The sequence below is a fragment of the Heteronotia binoei genome, chromosome 3 (assembly GCF_032191835.1).
Source record: "Heteronotia binoei isolate CCM8104 ecotype False Entrance Well chromosome 3, APGP_CSIRO_Hbin_v1, whole genome shotgun sequence".
NCBI classification, from domain to species: Eukaryota; Metazoa; Chordata; class Lepidosauria; order Squamata; family Gekkonidae; genus Heteronotia; species Heteronotia binoei.
Window position 1 is genome coordinate 93,243,825 of NC_083225.1, and position 20,450 is coordinate 93,264,274.

Below are 20,450 nucleotides of genomic sequence, written 5' to 3' on the forward strand. Positions count from 1 at the left end.
TTAAAACTTAATCATTATCAAAAATTGTCCAATGTCCTTTTATTTTCCACTTTTTCTACGTATCTTCTGAACTTCTTCCACTCCATCTTAAAAACTTCCAAATCACAGTCTCTTAATATTCTTGTTAATTTGTCCATTTCACTCCATGTCATAACTTTTATAATCCAATCCCATTTTTTCTGGTATTTTTTCTTGCTTCCACAACTGCGTATACGATGTCCTAGCGGCTGAGAGCAAGTACCAGATTAAAGTTCTATCTTTTTTTGGAAATGTTTCCATTTGTAGTCCCAACAGAAAAGTCTCTGCAACTTTGTTAAACTCATATCCCAAGATCTTAGAAATCTCTTGCTGAATCATCTGCCAAAACATTTTAGCTCTTTCACAAGTCCACCACATATGGTAGAAAGAACCTTCATGCTTTTTATATTTCCAACATCTGTCTGGCATCTTATTATTCATCTTTGCCAATTTTTTAGGAGTTATATACCATCTATACATCATCTTAAAACAATTTTCTTTAATACTTTGACATGTTGCGAGTTTCATAGAGTTCTTCCACAGATATTCCCAAGATTCCATCTTTATTTCTTTATTTACATTAATTGCCCATTTAATCATTTGAGATTTCACTACATCTTCTGTAGACCATTGTAAAGGTAATTTGTATACTTTTGAAATTAGTTTATCATTGTCTCCAAGCAGAACTTTTTCCATTTCTGTTTGCTCTTTCCTTATTCCTTCAGTTTTAATGTCATTCTCTACCAAGCTCTTTATTTGTTGCATTTGAAACCGATCATATTTGTGACTCAATTCTTCAGCAGTTTTCAGTTCTATTTTTCCACTTTGTATTTTTAACAATTGATTATATGACAGCCACTTTTCTTCACCTATCTCAGCCGTTATCTTTATTACTTCAGCTGGCACTATCCATAAAGGTCTTCTCTCATCTCCATATTTCTTGTATTTTGTCCATGTATTTAATAAATTGCTTCTTATATAATGGTGAGAGAAAAGACCATCCATCCTCTTTTTTCCATAATACAAATATGCGTGACAGCCAAATTTATTTCCGTGACCTTCCAACACTAGAAGTTATCCATTCTTTCATCCACACTAAGCAAACTGCTTCATGATATAATTTTAAATCTGGTAACTGAAATCCGCCTCTCTCTTTTGCATCTGACAGAATTTTCATTTTAATCCTTGGCTTCCTCCCAGCCCACACAAATTCTGAAATTTTCGTATGCCATTTATCAAATTGTTTGGCATCCTTCACAATAGGAATAGTTTGGAACAAATACATTATCCTTGGTAGAATATTCATTTTAGTTGCAGCTATTCTGCCCAGCAATGACAGATTAAGCTTATTCCATTTTAGCGTATCTTCATCCATTTTATGCCATAACTTCTCGTAATTTTTAAACAGATCAATATTTTTCATTGTTATCTCCACCCCTAGATACTTTACCTTAGAGGTAACTTCACAACCCGTTAATCTCTGTAATTCTTGTTGTCTATTCATCTGCACATTTTTACAGAATTTTAGATTTTTCTCTATTTATAGAGTCCCACCAACTCCCCATATTCTTGTATTTTAATTAACAGCAAAGGTGTAACTTGTATGGGGTTTTCATTTATAAACATTATATCATCAGCAAACGCTCTGTATTTGTAAGTACATCCTTTTATTCGTAAACCTTGTATATCTTTTTCTTCAATCTGCATCAATAAAATTTCAAGAATCATTATAAACTACAGTGGTGAAAGCGGACAACCTTGTCTAGTACCTTTGCTAATTTTCATTTCTTCAAGATCTGCATTAACACACAACCTTGCCCTTTGTTCGGAGTATATTGCTTTTATCATTCTTATAAAACTTTCTCCCAACTCCATTTTTTCCATTACCGCGAACATAAAGTCCCAGCTTAAATTGTCAAATGCTTTCTCTGCATCTGCAAAGAATAATGCTACTTCTTTTTCTGGATGTCTTTCAAAATATTCTACAATATTTACAACAGTCCTAATATTGTCTCTTTGTCTTTTGGGAAGAAACCCTGCTTGATCTTCCTTTATAAAATTTATCAAATGTTGTTTAAGCCATTCTGCCAAAATTCTTGTAAATATTTTATAGTCATTATTTAATAACGAAATTGGTCTGAAATTTTTTACATTCGTGGCATCTCTATCTTCTTTAGGCATCAACGAAATAACAGCTTCTTTCCATGTATTTGATACTTTCCCCTTTATTCTTATTATATTCATCAACTTCTGCAATTTTAGTATTAATTCGTCCTTAAAAGTTTTAAAATATTTAGCTGTAGATCCATCTGGCCCAGGAGCTTTTCCATTTTTCATTGCGTTAATTGCTGCTTCAATTTCTATCTTTTCAATTGGATCATTCAAAACTTTTCTCATATTTTCAGTTAGGGGTTCTATTTTTAACTTTTATAAATATTCATCCATCTTCTCTTAATTTATTTTAACACCTTTAAACAGTTTGGCATAGTACTTGAAAAATTCTCTTTTTATTCCCTCTTGAGTAACCACTTCTCTTCCATCTACCACAATTCTGTTAATAATTCTATTTTCTCTTTCTTCAATTGCCAAGCCAAATACTTTCCCGGTTTATTTGCTCCCTCAAAGGAATTCTGCTCCCCTTCCTTTTTCTTTATTTCATTTTGAATGTCCAACAACTGTTCTTTTCTTCTCTTGTCTTTATTATTCAAAGTAATCAACACTCCTCTCATTATTGCTTTATAAGTATCCCAGACTGTCTGAAAATCAATATCTTCTTTATCATTCACTTGGAAAAAGGCTTTAGTTTCTTTTTCTAGATATGTCACTTTCTTTATTCTGTAGCAAATCTTCATTCAGTCTCATCTTAATTTCTTGGACAATTTTGTAATCCACATTATTGGGTTATGGTCAACCCCTATTTTAGGTAAAATCTCTATCTTCTTTGTTATAAGACTTAAGTCTTTAGTTCCCCATAGCATGTTAATTCTAGAAAAAGTTTTGTGTCTTGCTGGGAAAAAAGTATAGTCCCACACTTCAGGATTAAATTTCCTCCATATATATTCTAAATTTTCTTGTTTAGCCAATTCAAAGAAAGACTTTGGCAATTTCCCTTCTTTCCCATCATTTTTTCCCCCTCCAGATCTATCCAATGAGTTTTTAACTGTTCCACTGAAGTCTCCCATTAACAATACTTGATCAAAGGTCAGTTCATCAAATTGTTTAATGTCTTTGAAAAAAGCATCCTTTGCACCATTAGGCGCATACAATCCCAATAATGTTTTTCCCATTTAATATTGTCTCCACTGCTACAAATCTTCCGTCCTTATCTTTAAACACTAATTTTGGCTCCAATTCTTGTTTGATATATAAAACCACTCCTCTTTTCTTCTGTTCAGCTAGTGAAGAAAATTCTACTCCCGATTGTTTGTTCCATAAAAATTTATAATCCTTTTGTTTAATATGTACTTCTTGCAAACATATTATATTACAGTTTTGTTTCTTAATCCAATGAAATGTTGCCTTTTTTGTGGTGAATTTAGTCCATTAACATTCCAAGACAATAATTTGTAATCCATCATGGTGCAAATTCTTTATTTCCTTCAAAAAATCTACGCAACTCCTGAGCATTTGTAAGTGTGACTCTTTTCCCCTGGAGTTCAAAGCTCAAACCTTCAGGTATAATCCATCTGAACCTCGTGCCATTGTCCCTCAATTTTTCTGTCCGCTTTTTATACGTTCTCCTATCGTTTATCACTTGCCTTGGCAACTCCTTCATGATTCTCACTTTACTGCCTCCCACTATCAGTGCCTTTTCAAAAATTTTATTCATGATCCTTCCCACCATTTCCTTTGTCATATAGCTTATATCAACATCTCTTGGTAGATTATTTTTCTTGGCAAAAGGTGAATTCACTCTGTACATATAGTCATACATATTTTTAGTCTCTTCAGGATCTTCATCTAAAAATCCTGCAATTAAATTTATTATATATCCTTTCAAGTCACCATCCTCCACTTCAGGTACTCCTCTCAGACGTATCTGAGTTTCCATCAATTTGCAGTCATGGATTGTCACTTTTTCTTGAATTTTCAACAAGGTGGAATCATATACTTTCATTTTTCCTTCTACTTCATGCACTTTCTTAGATGTTTCCCCAGTTTCCTTTCTGAGATCTTCCATATCCTTCTTAATCTCTGCAATAATTTCTTCTTTTGATTCATCTATCATCTTCCTTACCCCTCATCATTCTGGCTTCCATCACATCCAATTGTTCCTGCATCTTCTCCAATTAGGGCTTGCTTTTTATAATAAACTTAGTTTCACCTTCCTCAGAGCTTCCTAGACCAAGATATATTTTTTGAAACTTTTAAACCCTTCAAAAAACAACGAAATTTTAGATCTCACCGATTTTCATTTTGACCATCAGATTCAAAAGAGTAGGACTTGCCCTTTATGGCAAGCCCGATTTTGTCGTCCTCTGAGCTCCCAAAGCCCAGATATTTATTTTTAAAGTTTTTAAATTTTCCAAAATGGCAGCCGCAACCTTTTATTACTTCTTGCAATTTCTTTTCTCTTTTAAAAATTTCCGAGGACCACACAAATAATATGACCAATAGTTCTTATCTTCTTACCCTGTTTTCAGTTGATTCCAACAATTTATACTGTCCCGAATTCTTTTTATAACAATGTTTATAATTTAGCCTCCCAGCAATGGCCGCCAATGTTTCTCAATGGTATATATTCCTAGAGTAGGTTTTCTTTCCACTACTTCCTGTTTTTGTTACCACAAAGTCACATGAAGATCTCACGATACTTGACATATTTCCTGTCTTGCTCAGATGTTCTGCAGGTCTGTTCCAGTATGACGATGTTGCTTTTACTTCCAAAACCGCAAGTAGACAAAACAATAAATTCCTTCTCACTTTTTAGCAGTTTTTAACACTGTCCTTTATATTTATAAAATCCAAATTTCACCTCTTCCTTCCCTCTTCTTCCAAGCTCTCTATATTTTCTCTTCCCACCTTTTAACTTTGTCCCTTTAAGCTATAAATAGCTCCGGAATAAAAAAATAATCTTCTGTACCTTTTCTTCCAATTATTCAAGTTTCCACTGGTCTTTCAAAGCTTTAGATGTTTAGCAATGTCCAAGAAGGTTAGGATCCTGACGAGCTTATGTCAAATGACTCTGGGCACTTCTGCAGACGATGACTATGCAACTTCTCCTTAGACCCCTCAAAGCCTCAAAGAAGTCCCCTCCGGGGCTCCCTTTTAACCAAGGTAAATCTCCTTAAAGTTTTCTGTGCATGTCTTGGACTATTCTCTGAGTAAAGTAGGCAGTAGGCATTAATTTGCCTTCCACTACCCCGAACAGAAGTTCCAGCCTGCTCCTGTTATGTGAGACAGCTCAGCTCGGCATTTTCCTCCCCCGGACATCCCCGGCCTGGATGTCAGTTATGACATGTCAGCAGCTGAGTTTAGTAACAACAACAGCTGTGGTTCTTGATAGGTCCTTCTGTTTGTTTGGAGGAAAACTCTACTCCCAAGGCTGCTCTACTTTCATTTTCCTGTCAGTCTGAAGAAGTTGGTTAAAGTACAGCAGACGGTTACATTCAACAGCTCCAGTGAATAAATTATCCCAATGAGATCACAAAAGTGCATGCTTGCAAACTGAGTTTATTTTGGCTGTTTTGTGTGTGTGTGTGTTCACTTTCATTTAGTGGAAGTGTAGCCAGCTGCAGGGGGATGAGGAGATAACGACTGTATTCAGAGGAACTGCACTGCTCTATTTTTAATTTATTTTAGGGAATAGGAAAGTCTCCTGGCTCAACCCTCAAAGTCTCCCAGCTCCACCCCAAAGGCCCCAGGTATTTTCTGAGTTGGACCTGGCAACCCTATTCCAAGTTGATCTGTTTAAGACTACTCCTAGGGCTGCCATATTCCCACTGGGTATGGGAGATCTTCTGTTCTCATTGTCTGTCACCTGCTTGCACTCCAATGGCCGGCATAGGATTTTTAAAAAATCACCATTCTGTGCCTTCCACAAGTCCCCCTTCCAGACTCCTTCCAGTTGCCACGCATGGCCTTTTGCATGCAGCATGCCCACAAAACTTAACAGACTTTCTTCTACATAAACATGCATAGAATTGGTCTGTGAAAGGGCAACTGGCTCCAGAGTGGTTGAACATTCTTCCAGGAGAGATCAGGGCCCTGCAGGGTCTGGTACAATTCTACAGGGCTTGCAAAACAGAATTGTTCCACCAAGCCTATGGTTGAGGGCACTGATGGGGTCCTTGTCGATAGGTGTAATCTAGTTTTCACTTTCCCATCCTCCTCTCTCCTTTCCTATCCACACCGCCCCAAAAGGCCTTATCTACTCATTTTTCTTGCCTAGTATACAATTTCTAAGGCAGGAATGTGGGCTTTATTTCATTTCCCAGTGCCAAATATATGGCCAGCATTTCATATATCAATAGAAATGGTAAAGCCTATGGACTGACTGGGGATGCCAGGTCCTTTCGTCTCTAGGTGGGGATGGGAAGGAGTTTTCTGGAAGTGGGGGGCAGGGAAACATCACTGTGTGCAATATCCCTGACATGATGACATCTTATGGAAGTCCAATACCAGAGTACTGCTGTGCAACATCCCTGGTGTGATGTTACTTTCTTGTATCATCATCATGTTGGGGATGTTGTATCAGGTCATGACTGTTGGGGTTGGGGCTTACCCCTGAAATGGGGATCCCCCAGTCCCACCTAGGGACTGGCAACCCTAGGACTGGCCAGAGACATAAGTATATGCACAGTGAGGCCTAGTGCCCATTTCAGGCGCAGTTTGGGATTAAAGAAAAACTGTTGTTGTTCACCAGAATCTAGATTCAATCTGGAAGTATACTTATCGTATATTTAGAGAACCCTCAGTGTTGAAACCCAAGGCAGATCATAAAGGTGTAAAAATTGTTTAAAACAAAATCTTCAAAAAGGTCATGTTTAGGCTGTGATGAGCCCCCACTGCTCCTCTTCCTCGGGGTGTGTGTGTGTGTATAAAGTGAGTAGTAGTACTTTATTCACGGTCATCCGACCAGCTTAATACAAACAGAAATAAAATCATAAAAACAAACCCATCACCTCTTACACAAAGTTCCTTACGCCAACTATTACACATATTGTTAAAAATCATAGCCAAGATTTACATTCTCAATTTCCCTCCTTTCCAACTGAGCAAAATAACAGAAACGGGCAATCTTAGTTGAAACATCACAGTGAGTGTCAGACAGGAGGAAGGCAATCTGCTCATCCTCCGGCCTACCCGCCAAGGACCCGAGAATTGGAGAGATTAATCTTGCCCTCAAGTCATTGTAATTTGGACACCGCAAAACGATGTGGAGAGTTGTTTCGACCTCATTGCAATTACAGGGGCACAATCTTTCCAGATATGGGGACCCAGCGTAACGTCCCAAAAGCACCGAAGAGAAAAGTGCGTTGAGTCGTGCTTTTGAGAAAGCTATCCGATATTTTGGGATAGTGATGTTGAAAAGATACCTGGCTGGGGACAGTACTTCAGCTTGCTTCCCTAAGAAAATGTGCGCAGAAAGACTAGCTCTAGCAGATCTCAGTTCCAGCTCAACCAACCTCAGGCGCAAAAGTTCTTTCGCATCCCTCAGTTCCATCATTGCTAGGGACTCAGGGGAGAGATCAGAGTCTAAAATAATCTAGACACCTTTTCTCCCAAGTTCCCACAAAAGAGTCGAAGAAAATCAGATGGGGAAGGCCACCTGGCTTTGAGAGAACCCTCAAAAAGTAACAAAGGGTGTTTAACCACATAGACGTCTCGATGCTTGGGACGCCAGATTCCAACCTGATGGCAGTGTTTGGCACACAACTGGGAACGGACAGAAGCTTGCGCAAGAGTTTGGTTTGTACTATCTCCAACGGCTTGGTGGTTGAATAAGGGCCAATTTCAGCACCATAGAGCAACTGGACCCTGGTCTTTGCAGTATGCAGCCTTAGTGCTGCAGGCAAGAATTTGGCCCCTTTAGAGATGTAAAAACGGTAGATGGCATCAGCTGTTCTTTGCGCAGATTGTGCAACATAGTTCTTATGTGCCACACGCTTTCCCTGATAATGAAAAATCACCCCCAGGTATTTAATAATTTTAACTTGCTCAATGGGTTTACCATTTAGAAACCAGCAATGAGCCTTGAAACGTTTGGTGAAGACTAAAACCTTGGTTTTATCTAGATTAATTTCCAACTTTTCCTGCAGACTGGTCTGGGTTAGATGGCGAAGGGCCCTTCGCATACCAATCTGCGTCCTGGATAGTATAAGCACGTCGTCAGCATACGCTAAAACTGGAATATGCCGATCGGCGAGCTTGGGAGGATGTAAAGCCAAATCATTAAAGGAGGTTAGAAGTGAGTTTATGTAGAAATTGAAAAGCAAGGGGGCGAGCACACAACCCTGTCTGACACCCTTGTTCACTAAAATTGGTTGGGTTAGATGGCCTTGAGATGAGCATCTTATCCTGATGCCCGAGTTGCTATAAAGGCTAACCATTAGCAACAACAGCCATCTGTCAATAGACGAAGCTGCAAGCTTGTCCCATAACCTGGATCTGGGTATTAAAGTGATTAAAGTCCTCATCTCAGCCTCCACATAGTCTCTCCAGATTCTACATCAATTCAGAATCACTGCAACCTTTTCAGAGTAAAACCCATCTATCAAATAATATGACAGATGTCTTTGAATGACTCTAGAAAATTAACATGGCAGATGAAAACTGTTGTTGTTTTTCTTTGCAAGAACACTGTAAAGAACCACAGTGCCATGAAATTACTGATTATATTTATGGCCAGTAAGATTCACAGAAATACCAAAGTTTATTCCTTATTCCTACATTATTAGTACTAAAGGATTATTCAGAAAATCTCAGAATTACTTTAGTTTTTCATCCCCACAGATAGACATTGTCTATAACAGACAAGAGTAGCATTTTGAATACACTACCATAAATAAGTTATAAATAGAATAAAGCAAAAGAAAATCCTATTATCTTCTGGACAAGTATTTTGTTAGCATGTTCTAGAAAGATGTCATAACTGGTTTGCAATAAATTTGCCAATAGCATAAACTGTATTTTAAAAAATGAAACACTAATGAGAAACTTAAATCTTCGTCAGTTCGGCGTGGGGACGCGGCAGCGGCTACTGCTGCTGTTGCTTCAGGGCAGCATGAGTTTGGCCAGTTCGGCGTGGGGACGCGGCAGCGGCTGCTGCTGCTGTTGCTTCAGGGCAGCATGAGTTTGGCCAGTTCGGCATGGGGATGCGGCGGCTGCTGCTGCAGGGCAGCACGAGTTTGGCCAGTTCGGCTTGGGGACGTGGCGGCGGCTGCTGCAGGGCAGCACGAGTTTGGCCAGTTCCTGCTTGGGGATGCGGAGTGGTATCGCGGGGGTGCAGAGAGCCTGAGTTTTGGGGGTTGGAGGGCTCACGGTGAGGCTGAAGGGCCTCCTGCCCCCCCTTTCTTCCCATGGTGGCTGAGCTGAGGGGGTGGTTTGAGGAGTGTGGGTTCCTTTTGCAATCTTTTGAGTTGTGGGTAGGCGCCCCCCCCTCCGCTTGTGGTCTTGGAGAGGGGCGTTGGCTTGGTTGCAGGGCATCTGCTTAGCAAGCCGAGGGGCCCAGTTGCTATCCCCAACAGCCCCAACTAAAAAAGGGTCCAGGCAAATGGGCATAGAAAACCTCAGCTGGAGGCCCAGTGAGCTGCTGCCAGTCTGTGCAGACAATACTGAATCTGACGGACCCACGGTCTGATTCTGTATAAGGCAGCTTCATATGGTCATATGTTAGTTTAATGTTCTCCTCTTTACCTCACGGCGGGCCAGCCGGTTCAATCCCGGCTGTTATGCTGGGAGTTTGCTTCTAAGGGAGTGTGCCCCAGAAAACCCTGCAATTTCAAGCGCGAGTGTCCACTTTGCAGTGGGGCTCACGCCTTCTCCGCCTGTAGCAGGTCGAAGCCGAGGCCCGGGGGTAGGCGCCCCGGCGGGGGCGGTGGTGGCAGTCAGCAGCCCCCTGGAAAAGGGGCCCAGCCCCATTTGACTGATGGTACTCAGTAAATTATTAAGTACCCACGTAAAGTGGATGGCCAGTATCTGTCAGAGGGGTTTTCTTTGGGGTTTCGGATCCCTTATCAGGGGCCTAGGGCCCCCCTTTTGGCTGCTAATCTTCAGTCAGTGGCGGGTCTTGAGCATGTAGTTAGGGCTAATATCACCAAAGAGTGTCAGGAGGGCAGGGTCTTAGGACCCTTTGATACGCCGCCTGTACCCACATTGTGCGTATCTCCCTTGGGGGTGGTGCCTAATAAGGCGCCAGGGGAATATCGCCTCATTCTTCACCAGTCCTACCCCAGAGGGGCGTCGGTAAATTATGGAATTATGTTTGGTACGGTACACTTCCTTTGACCAGTCAGTCAAAGTACTGCGGGGTTTCAAGTACATCAAGTCAGCATTTCGCCTCTTGTCAGTTCATCCCAAGGATTTCGAGCTCCTGGGGTTTTTGTTTGGAGAGTAAATTTTACATGGATCGCACCCTCCCGATGGGGTGCTTGGTCTCCTGCGCTGCATTCGAGCGCTTTAGCTCCTTGGTTGAGTGGGCGTTACAGGATAGGACCGGGCTTAATGACACGGCACACTATCGGGGCAACTACCTTTTGTCGGTCTAGCGGGCACAAGGTGATGCGCCTGGCTCTTACATGCTTTGCATGAGTTGGCCATCAAGCTGGGGTGAGCAACTCGCCAACCAGTTTGTGCTTTTCTGGGGCGATAACATGGCGGTAGTACATGTTATCAACTCCTTGACCTCTAAGTCGTGTTGGTGATGAACCCGGTTAGGTTATTCACACTTCGTTACCTCCGGTGGAATATTTGGTTCCTGACAGGGCACGTACCCGAAGGCTGCAATGGGGTGGTGGACGCTCTATCTCGCCAATAGATGGAGCGCTTTCAGCAGCTCGCCCCGGAAGTGGACTCGTGGCCGGCGCGAATGCCCTGGACCTCTGGTAACTTGGAAAACTGAAGCTGGTAGGGACATTCAGCTGGCTTTGGCACCTAGTACCAGAAGGGCTTATGGTAGAGCGGCTTCCCTATTCCGGGAGTTTCGGAGGGCCGCTGCGCTGCAGGATTGCTGGCCGATTTCGACAGCTCATATTATGCAATTCTGCGTGTTTCAGAAAGAGGTTTGGGGTTGAGGACTATTTGGGGCCAACTGGCGGCGTTGGCCTTTATTAGTAAAGCCCATGGGTTCGTTGAGAAGACCTACTAACAGAAGGGCATACGACAGAGCGGCTTCCCAATTCCGGGCATTTGGGAGCACCGCGGGACTGCATGTTAGTTGGCTGGTTCCGTGGCATGGGTTATGCAATTCCCCTTTCGGGGCCGCTCTGCTTCATGCGGCCTCGTTGATGGCCTTTTTCGGCGCTATGTATTAGCGAGTTGTGCAGTCTAAGACTGACACTGCGAGGCAGGCGCCCCAGGCCAGGGATGTCAACATTGGTTGGCTTGTGGAGGGCGGCAGCCTTTTGAACCAGGTGCGCCCGTTGGTCACCTAGGGGGTATTTGTGCAGGGCGGTGGTTTCATCGCCTCTTGGTTATTATCTGTTCTGACAATTTTCTGTTTTTCAGGTGCTGTGGCTCGTAGTGAGAGGCATCGTGTTCTCATCTGCGTGCACAGCAGGGTGTCCAGGTGGCCCATCAAGCCAGGCGGTCTCCAACGGGCACCCAGCTGGGCTGCAGCGATGGGGCAGTTGGGGAATGGCTGGGTCGCCGGGGGCCGGTGTTGGCCGGGGATTAGGCCATCGTAGTGCGGAGAGAGGAGGGCACCTCCTCCGCACATCTTGGTCATTCACTTGGGCGGTTTCAGGGGAGCACCTATGGCCTAGCACCAAGTGTGCAGGTGGTCTGTATGAACCGCAGATGGGCTACACGGCTCAGTGCGGGGACTGCAGATCACGGAACAGCCTCACCTGAGCGTATCTTTCCATGGGGGATTGACGCTAGCACAGGTGGTGAATGGCTCGGGGCCTGGCCGCTCAGCAACAACCCGAATCTGGTGGGCTTGTGCTGGGGGCAGGGTGGCTTGCCCTTTGGACAAGGCGGGGTCAGGGTGTGACCCCAGGGCTTGTCCTTCTTGGCTGGTCCTGGTATGGTCAGCTAGATTGCCATGGAAGAGTTGGAGGTGCCCCTTTCACCTGGCGCAAGGCCAATAGGGCCCTGTAGGAAGCCATGGAGAATGGCTTGGGGATTTTCTCCCTCATCGGGCCATACGGGTTGAGGATGCCGACCTGTATCGGCCGGATGGGGTTCATCTTTCAGAGTTGGGCAACCGGGCCTTTTTAGAAGAGATGTGGCAGGGTTTGTGGTCAGCTCGGGGCTGTCCATTGGGGAGCTAATGCCTAAGCAGAGGCTTGGCATTGGCGGTGGCTGGAGGATGTTTTGGCCACAGTGTTTTCAGGGGAGCACCTATGGCCTAGCACCAGTGGTGCAGGTGGTCTGTAGGATCCGCAGATGGGCTACACGGCTCAGTGCGGGGAATGCAGATCACGGAGAGCCTCACCTGTGCGGATCTTTCCATGGGGGATTGATGCTAGCCCAGGTGGAGAATGGCTGGGGCCTGGCCGCTCAGCTACAACCCGAATACGGCGGGCTTGTGCTGGGGGCAGGGTGGCTCGCCCTTTGGACAAGGCAGGGTCAGGGGGTGACCCCAGGGCTTGTCCCGTTCAGGTCCCATCCCTGCCAGTTATAGGTTGATTAATTATTTAATAAAGCGGCCCGGTTTTTATACCCAACACTTTGTGTCTGTCTCTTCATTCTGACTGGGGGGGCAAACTTAAATCTTTGTCAACCTGTTGACTACAGAAACACCTGTGAAAGTCTGGGTCTGTCTTAGGTTTCAATGCACATGAACTTTGTGAAAATGTGGACCTGTACTTTGGCTTCCTGAGAACATACTATCTGAAGTAGTAAACACCCCCTTCATACCTTGGGATTTTGAATTATAAAGAAAGATAATGCCCAGGTATTTGAACCAAAACAAAGAACTGGGTTTTATTTCTTGCCTCATCTCTTGGAACAAAGGACATTCCTCTTATGGCTGGACTTCCTGCTGATAGGAAATAGAATACTCTGCTGCAGCTATATATAGGTCTGATGGAGTAAAATCCATTGCCAGAAAGTTATTCTGCCCTGGATTTTCTGTTCAGTATCATAAACCTCAAAGTGTCTAATTACCCAGGACCATGATCACTTCATCTGTTTGTGGAGATTGGTGTGCTGCACGCAAACACATGGGGAGTAAAACAACCTTCAGCCTCCCCCAAAACAACAGTAATGGGCAAATACTAGAACTGAGAATACATACTGTTCCCCCCCTTTTTTTTGTTTTTTGCCAAAGAGTATCTTCATTCACAAGCTTTCAGACTGATGTTGGAGAAGCTGAAGATAAGCAAGTAGCTTTTGCTTGCTTTCCTTAGACTTGCAGCCATAAGTAGAACAGTATTCTAATAGGTGCATCTTCCAAGTCCACAAAAGACCCTGTCAGTGGTGAAAGAGATTAACTCTCCATGTCAAAGAGGCAATCTTGGAAGATACTGAGTAACAGAGTGCATCCTCCAATGCTCCTATCCAATTCTTTTAGATTGATGGGGCCTCCATATGAATTGCTGAAAGAATGAGGGGGAAATAAACTAAAATGATACACTAGGCTGTGTGTCTCCAAGTCCAGTTCCTCACAGGGTTGGTACTTGGATGGGAGACCTCCAAGGGAAGATTCTGTAGAGGAAGGCAAAGGCAAACCATCTCTGACTCTCACTTGCATTGAAAGAGCCAGCATGGTGTAGTGGTTAAGGAGCGGCAGACTCTAATTTGGAGAACTGGGTTCAATTTCACATTCCTCCTCATGAAGACAGATGGTTGACCTTGGGTCAGCCACAGCTTTCTCAGAGCTATCTCAGCCCCCCCCCCCCCCCCCCGCAACCCCCCATCTAGTTCCCTCCCTAGTGATGAATAATGCTAAAAGAGTTAGAATTTTTAGGATCTCCTGGCTATACAACACACAATGCCCTACAATAATTAATAATTTCGTGCCTTGAAATCCTCTTTCTGGGGTTACCATAAGTCAGCTGTGACTTGACAGCACTTTACACTTTACACACACAGTTCTCTGAAAATCTATGGCTCTGAGGGAGACCATTCTCCTAATGTGATCTCTTGAAATACTTGAGAAAGCTAGCCAGCTAGAAGTGGAAGAGGGAGCTGATGCTCTTAAAATCACTAAGGTCAGATCATGTGTAGAATGAGATGCTAGAATTCTGAGGTGGCAAAATGGGCTATGCGCCACTTGGAGGAGGGCAACCCAGCTATACCATTTTAGAGCACAGATGGGGAGAAACATATATTTCATGTTTCCTGTGTAAAAGATGCCTTCATTTTAAATATCTGTGCATCAGGAAGAAAAATTCTAGCCTAGACCTCTACATGCTATACTAATTTTATGCTTTCTGGGAATTCTTAATGCAACTAAACTTTGAAAAATGTTATCCTTTGACTTGAATGTGATGTGGCTGCAACTTATTGCCTCCATAGTCTGCTGAATGTGAAGACCAGTCCTGAGATGACATTAGACAGCTAACTCTATCCTCTTTTCAGCTGACTTGGTTATTTGGAATGTTCAATGGTAGCAGACATATCCTAACCTTTAATTCTTGTTAATTACCTATTAGGACATGTACCTTTTATCTGTTATGAGGTACAGCTTTGATGGTACTATTCTAGATAATTTCTTGATGTGACAACTAATAAGACATTTTTAATATTACATGTCATGAAAAAGATATCCATTACCACTCACCATGGACTGTTACTTCAGTTTGGTTATCAAACATTGTTTGTATCACTTCAGTTAAATCTGCTGTAAGATTTCTTGCTTCAATGAACTGTTGCCCATATGTTAGAAGTACAAAATATGCTTTCAAACTTCCATTTTGGTATCCAACCATTATGACATCAAAGTTGTCACCTCCAAGCTTACTTGTCATTCCTTTAATAACCTGAAAGTATTTAAATTTGTTCCAAACTGTCAGTAAATAGATTAGCCAAGGAAAATAAACATATAAAAACACATGGCTGGGTTTCATTCCACTAACAGTGGAGCCTTCTACCAACTCAAGCATTCTCTTCCACAGAAACCTGTTTACTAAAGCAAGACTCCTTGTGTCAAAAAAAAGGCAACATCATTAGCAGAATGAAAACTTAGAATCCAAGCCACAGACTTAGAACTATTCACTTTTTAAAGAACTCCTTTCAGAAAGAAACGTTCCTGAACAAAGAACATGAGATTAATCTATTAATCTAGGGATTTGGAGCTCAAGGGGGGTTGGGATATTGATATTCTTGGTTTTACAAGTTTCAAATACTTGCTTGGTATTCAGATTCCCCCCTCCCCCCAATATTAGTTGGCTCCACTGTTCCCTATGGGGAATCTTTCCAGAGGGCTGGAAGAGCAGAGCTGCCACCACCAATTCTTTAAATAACTTCCAAATTTCAAGTGATATCGATCAAGAGGTCCAATTCTATCAGTCCCGAGGGTGCCCCCAGCCATCCTCCATTGCTTGCTGGGGAGGGGAGAGATTTCATGCTTTCTCCAGTGTAAAGAATAGCTACAGACACAAGATAAAGCAAAGCAACCCCTCTCAAAGCAAACAACCAAAAAGCCCAGAGAACCAACCCAGAACCAGTAGAACCATGGGGCAATGTTGTGTATAGGAACTAATGTTGTTATATTGTAAGGGTGTTCCTGCCTGGCTCATTGGAGCCTTTAGGCCTGAGCTTGGGGACTCAGGAACAATGGGCAGTAGGATCCAAATCCTTGCTGCCCTGCTCCAATCACGGGCCCCCTGCTGGTTTGAATGATCCAATGGCATGCTTGCGCGGGAACCTGGATGTATATATAGTTGGCCCCATTGGCCCAGTCTTCAGTCTTTTAGTGCAGCCCTATACTATGCTGTACCCAATAAAAGAGCTATGATCACTACCACCTCACTATTTCCTTGCATTGAACCCACAATATTATAGGCAATGTGCTCGCGTTAGGCTTGTCAATGTCAAAGTAGAGAATCCAACTCGAACTAATTTAACAAGATGGATTCTGGTGGGTAGCTGTGTTAGTCTGAAACAATAGAACAAAGTTTGAATCAAGTGGCAACGTCAAGAATAACAACATTTAATTCTGGGTATAAGCTTTCATGTGCACACAAAAGTTTATACCCAGAATTAAACTTTGTTGGTCTTAAAGGTGCCACTAGATTCAAACTTTGTTTGATTTAACAAGGAGAGATAGTAAACCAAATGACAGGATTACCCTTTGAGAACAACGGGAAATGCTGGAAGTGGATATAACAGGAGCCAGGAATGCCAATTGACTTGCATGGGCACCATTGAAATACGGCAAACAGAAGTTGCAATGAAAATGAGAATGGATTTACAAAGAGGATCTCTGGGCCCAGACTGACTGTTCTGGGACTGGAATGACAGCCCCCTGAATGGAATGATGGCCACTGAGAGTAGCATAAGTGTTGTGGGACTGGAATGACAGTTCCCAGAGTGGAATGACAGTCTCTGGAACCAGATAAACCACACTGGGCCTGAAGTGCTTCCCCCATCCCAAGTGCAGTGATGGTCCCTGGGAACAGCATAAGTGTTCTGGAACTGGAATGACAATCACCAAGAGCATGCTGCAAGAATCACTGGTCAAATGTCTCCCACGCAGAATCAACAAGCCCAACTGAACCAATGAAGAACCACAAGTCAGCGTAGCAATCCACAAAAACCCAGTACAATAAACTTAAACAAAAGGGGGTACTTTTCAAGCCCAACAGAACAAACAAGCCAGGGGTGGAACTTTTGCAAGGCCCACAGAGCCAATGTCAAGCCAGATAATCAAAACTGAAAAACTTAAGGAGGGGAGTTTTGCAGGCCCAATAGAACCAACATCAATCCACAGAATCCAAACAGAACAAATTTATATATCAGATATATTCAAGATTGGCTTTGCCTGTGATTCCCCAATGTGCATCTGGATCCATATATACCTACAAAATACTGATACTTTTTTGGGGGGGAGGTATCTATTTGGACTGGCTATATCCAAGCACACATTCCTAATTAGTCTATTTCCTGCATGATGTACAACTCTCAATTACCCAGTGAATTCTATGGTGAGCAGGGCTTGGATGGGGATTTCCCCAGCCCTAGTCCAACAACCACTACACCGCTCTAGGTCCCAGGAATCCAAATTAATTGGTTGTTATAGGGCAGTAGTGAATAAGTGACTCCTGTGGATATTGGTGGATACTTGCCTGTTAAAAAGTTATATATAAAATAATTATATATTTAAAATAATTAAATTTTATATATGTCTTTTTTCCTGCAAGATATCAAATGCTATTTTTTGAATAACAAAATTTATCTCACATTGCCCAGTGTAGTAGAAGTCTGTATTAATGTGAATTATTAAAAACCATAAGAAGAAAAAACAACTGCTAGGCATAGTGCAAATATAGAGATGCATAAAGAAAAGGAATGCTTTCTTCGGTGAGTAGAGTATGAGAGAGAGACCGAGATCTGCTTTGCCTTCTACACTAGACATGCTTGTGCCCTAGCCTCTCATTGGATTTAGAAAAGAAGCAATTGCCCCTCAAACACCAACATGAATATGGTGAACAAGAGACTTCTCAGGAGTGTCCTGAGAGGGGCCTGTGCCCAAGCTCAACCCCCATCCCAGGAGATGAAATACTTACCTTGCTTGGAGTTTCACAAGGGAATGAGGAAAGAAAATCCACCAAGCAACAACAAAAGAGAGCATTTCTCCTGACTTTGGCTGATGTCATCAGCTAGTGGCAAAGAAGAGGCTGCTTGTTTAAGACAGCCTTGAGAATCTCATGAAGCTGGCCAGCAGCTGATTAAAGAGGGCCATCTGGCCGAGGAAACAAGTATGGTGGGGCTAGACCCAGATGTAGAGGTAATTGGGTTAATGGGGAAGGGTGGCTGATTGGCTACTTGAGGGTGGAGAAGGCAGGACAAAGCCTGAAGGAGAAATAAAACAGGCTCCACAGGCAGGCTGGAGAGATGGTAGCACAATGCTAGGTGATTGTCTAGGGGAGGAAAAGAAGGATTTGTGGTTTGGGATTTTCTTTGGACTGGGCCCCAGTTTTTGGCCTATGAGTCCAGTATGTGCTATCCTGCTGACAGAGACCTACCACGACCCTCCCAGGTTTGTGTCAGTGGGCATTGCAACAGTCATTTAAAGGGAATGTGTTCCCTTTATGCAAGTGAAGGCCAAGCAGTGACTTCACCCACCTGAGTTCATTTCCAGTTTAGATGATGAATGAGAGTACCCTTAAAAGCTAGATGCATTGAGGTTTCAAACTGAAAATTCTACATTTAGGTTTCCAATTCCTAATAATTTTTTTTTTAGTTTGGAACTTTGATGTTATGAATCCAGAGGTGTCTATTTCTGTGTTTTCAAGTTACCTTCTAATTGAACTCTCCCAGCTAGTATGTATGCTTGATTGTTGCACTTGTTTTATATGGTTTGATATTGTTTTTTAAATACATTTGAACACTAAACTGCAACCAGCAGATGTTCTACAGGTGAAGAAGATCTAAAAGTCTCTCGTGACTCAGGAAAAGGCATTGCCAGTGCACAGACAAAAAGCCATGCAGGTTGAGAGGAATGAGGTGGGATCACCAGTCCTTACTCTTTCGTCAGCAGAACCTAGGATACAGCACATTGTACCATGTAGCTTAGTAAGATTATTAATACATTTTAATAACATCACAGATAATGATAATAACAATATGTAGTGATTTAGATTCCCCACCACCACCACCACCACAACTTACCATTTTTTTGATCCTACTAGACAGATTCCTATAGGTCTCACTTTCAGAGTTATAAAGATCAGGAAATACGAAGTTCCGGTTTTTGAATAAAATACGGCAAGCAAATGCTTGTTTGCCTGAAAAGAAATGCAACACTTATCTCACAGTCAGTCTTATTTCACTGCTAGCTTGTCATTTCATTATTAATGAGCAACATTTAAATGTTCATAAGGTCAGGGCTGTGGGGAGGGGGGAATTCTAGGGGCCCCGATCACTCTGGGGCCCCATAGTGCCAGACAAATCAAATGGTTTGTTTTCATATGATGGTTTGGGTTGGGGCTGGGTAATTAAAGGTGGGAAAACAAAAAGGAATCTTGGCCTAGAGGCCCAAGTGACTCTTCAAAGCCTTGCATAAACTTGCTGGATTTGATTTGTGGTCAAAAACGGGTAGGTTTTCTCCATCTGCCCTTTTTAGTACTGAGAGCCACTTGACCCAATATAGAAATTTTGCAAGTAGTTGCAAAACTACTAACTCTTCTCTAAATATGGTGCCCTTGCAGGAACAAAATTTTCACATTCCCCTAATTTTATTATGAAGAAATGTGAAATATCAAAAAAACAAACAGCAACAAAGATAGCCATAGCTGTCCATTTTATGGGAGGAAACCAGACAAGGACAGGGTTTTGTTTGTCTTTCACTGTTCCCTGTTTAGCTTTTCCACTCTGGCCTTACAGTGGCCAAGAAATTATTAATACATATTTAAAACATACTTGAACAGATGTAATATTGTTTGTCAAGGCACTTATTTGTAGGCAGTGAGCAGAAATCAGCCCTGTTGAAACATAGGGTGGGATCTGTAATAACAAAAACAAAACTAAATTAATCTGAAGATCTGTACAATAGAAAGTCTTGTGCTCTTTTAATTGAATGTTAGATTTATTTTGAAATATAATGCAACATAGCCAGATGGAGGTTCATGTTCTCTATCCAATGGAAAGGATTGCCTTGCGTGATCAATAAGAGAAGAACCACAATTCCAATCCCATATGTGCATATTCTTTGAGATGGCATTTAGTATTAATTTACACAATAATTTCATCCATGGTAACCCCTGCTAAGTGAAAATGCTAAATTTGCTTGTATGTCTCTTATGATCCAGACCAAATCATGCTGAAAGTGCTATCACTTATAGAAATATGCTATTAGCACACCATTGCATGCCTATATTTTAGAAGGCTTGCACTGGCATTCAAGTAGGGTTGCCAAGTCCAATTCAAGAAATATCTGGGGACTTTCGGGGTGGAGCCAGGAGACTTTGGGGGTGGAGCCAAGATCAAGGCTGTGACAAGCATAACTGAACTCCAAAGGGAGTTCTGGCCATCACATTTGAAGGGACAGCACACCTTTTCAATTCCTTCCTTCCATAGGAAATAATGAAGGATGGGGCTCTTTGGGGGCTCATAGAATTGGGCCCCCTGGTCCAATCTTTTTGAAACTTGGGGGGTATTTT

The 20,450-nt window shown here is 42.4% G+C and overlaps 1 long non-coding RNA gene across 1 annotated transcript; it reads right to left on the minus strand.

Moving 5' to 3' along the window:
• Positions 1–14,916: 14,916 nt before the first annotated feature.
• LOC132568948 (uncharacterized) lies at positions 14,917–19,830 on the minus strand. The gene is made up of 3 exons (XR_009555230.1): positions 19,711–19,830; positions 18,961–19,076; positions 14,917–15,107 (listed from the first exon to the last, which is right to left on the minus strand). It is a non-coding gene; the product is annotated as an uncharacterized LOC132568948 (long non-coding RNA).
• Between the last annotated feature and the right edge of the window lie 620 nt (positions 19,831–20,450).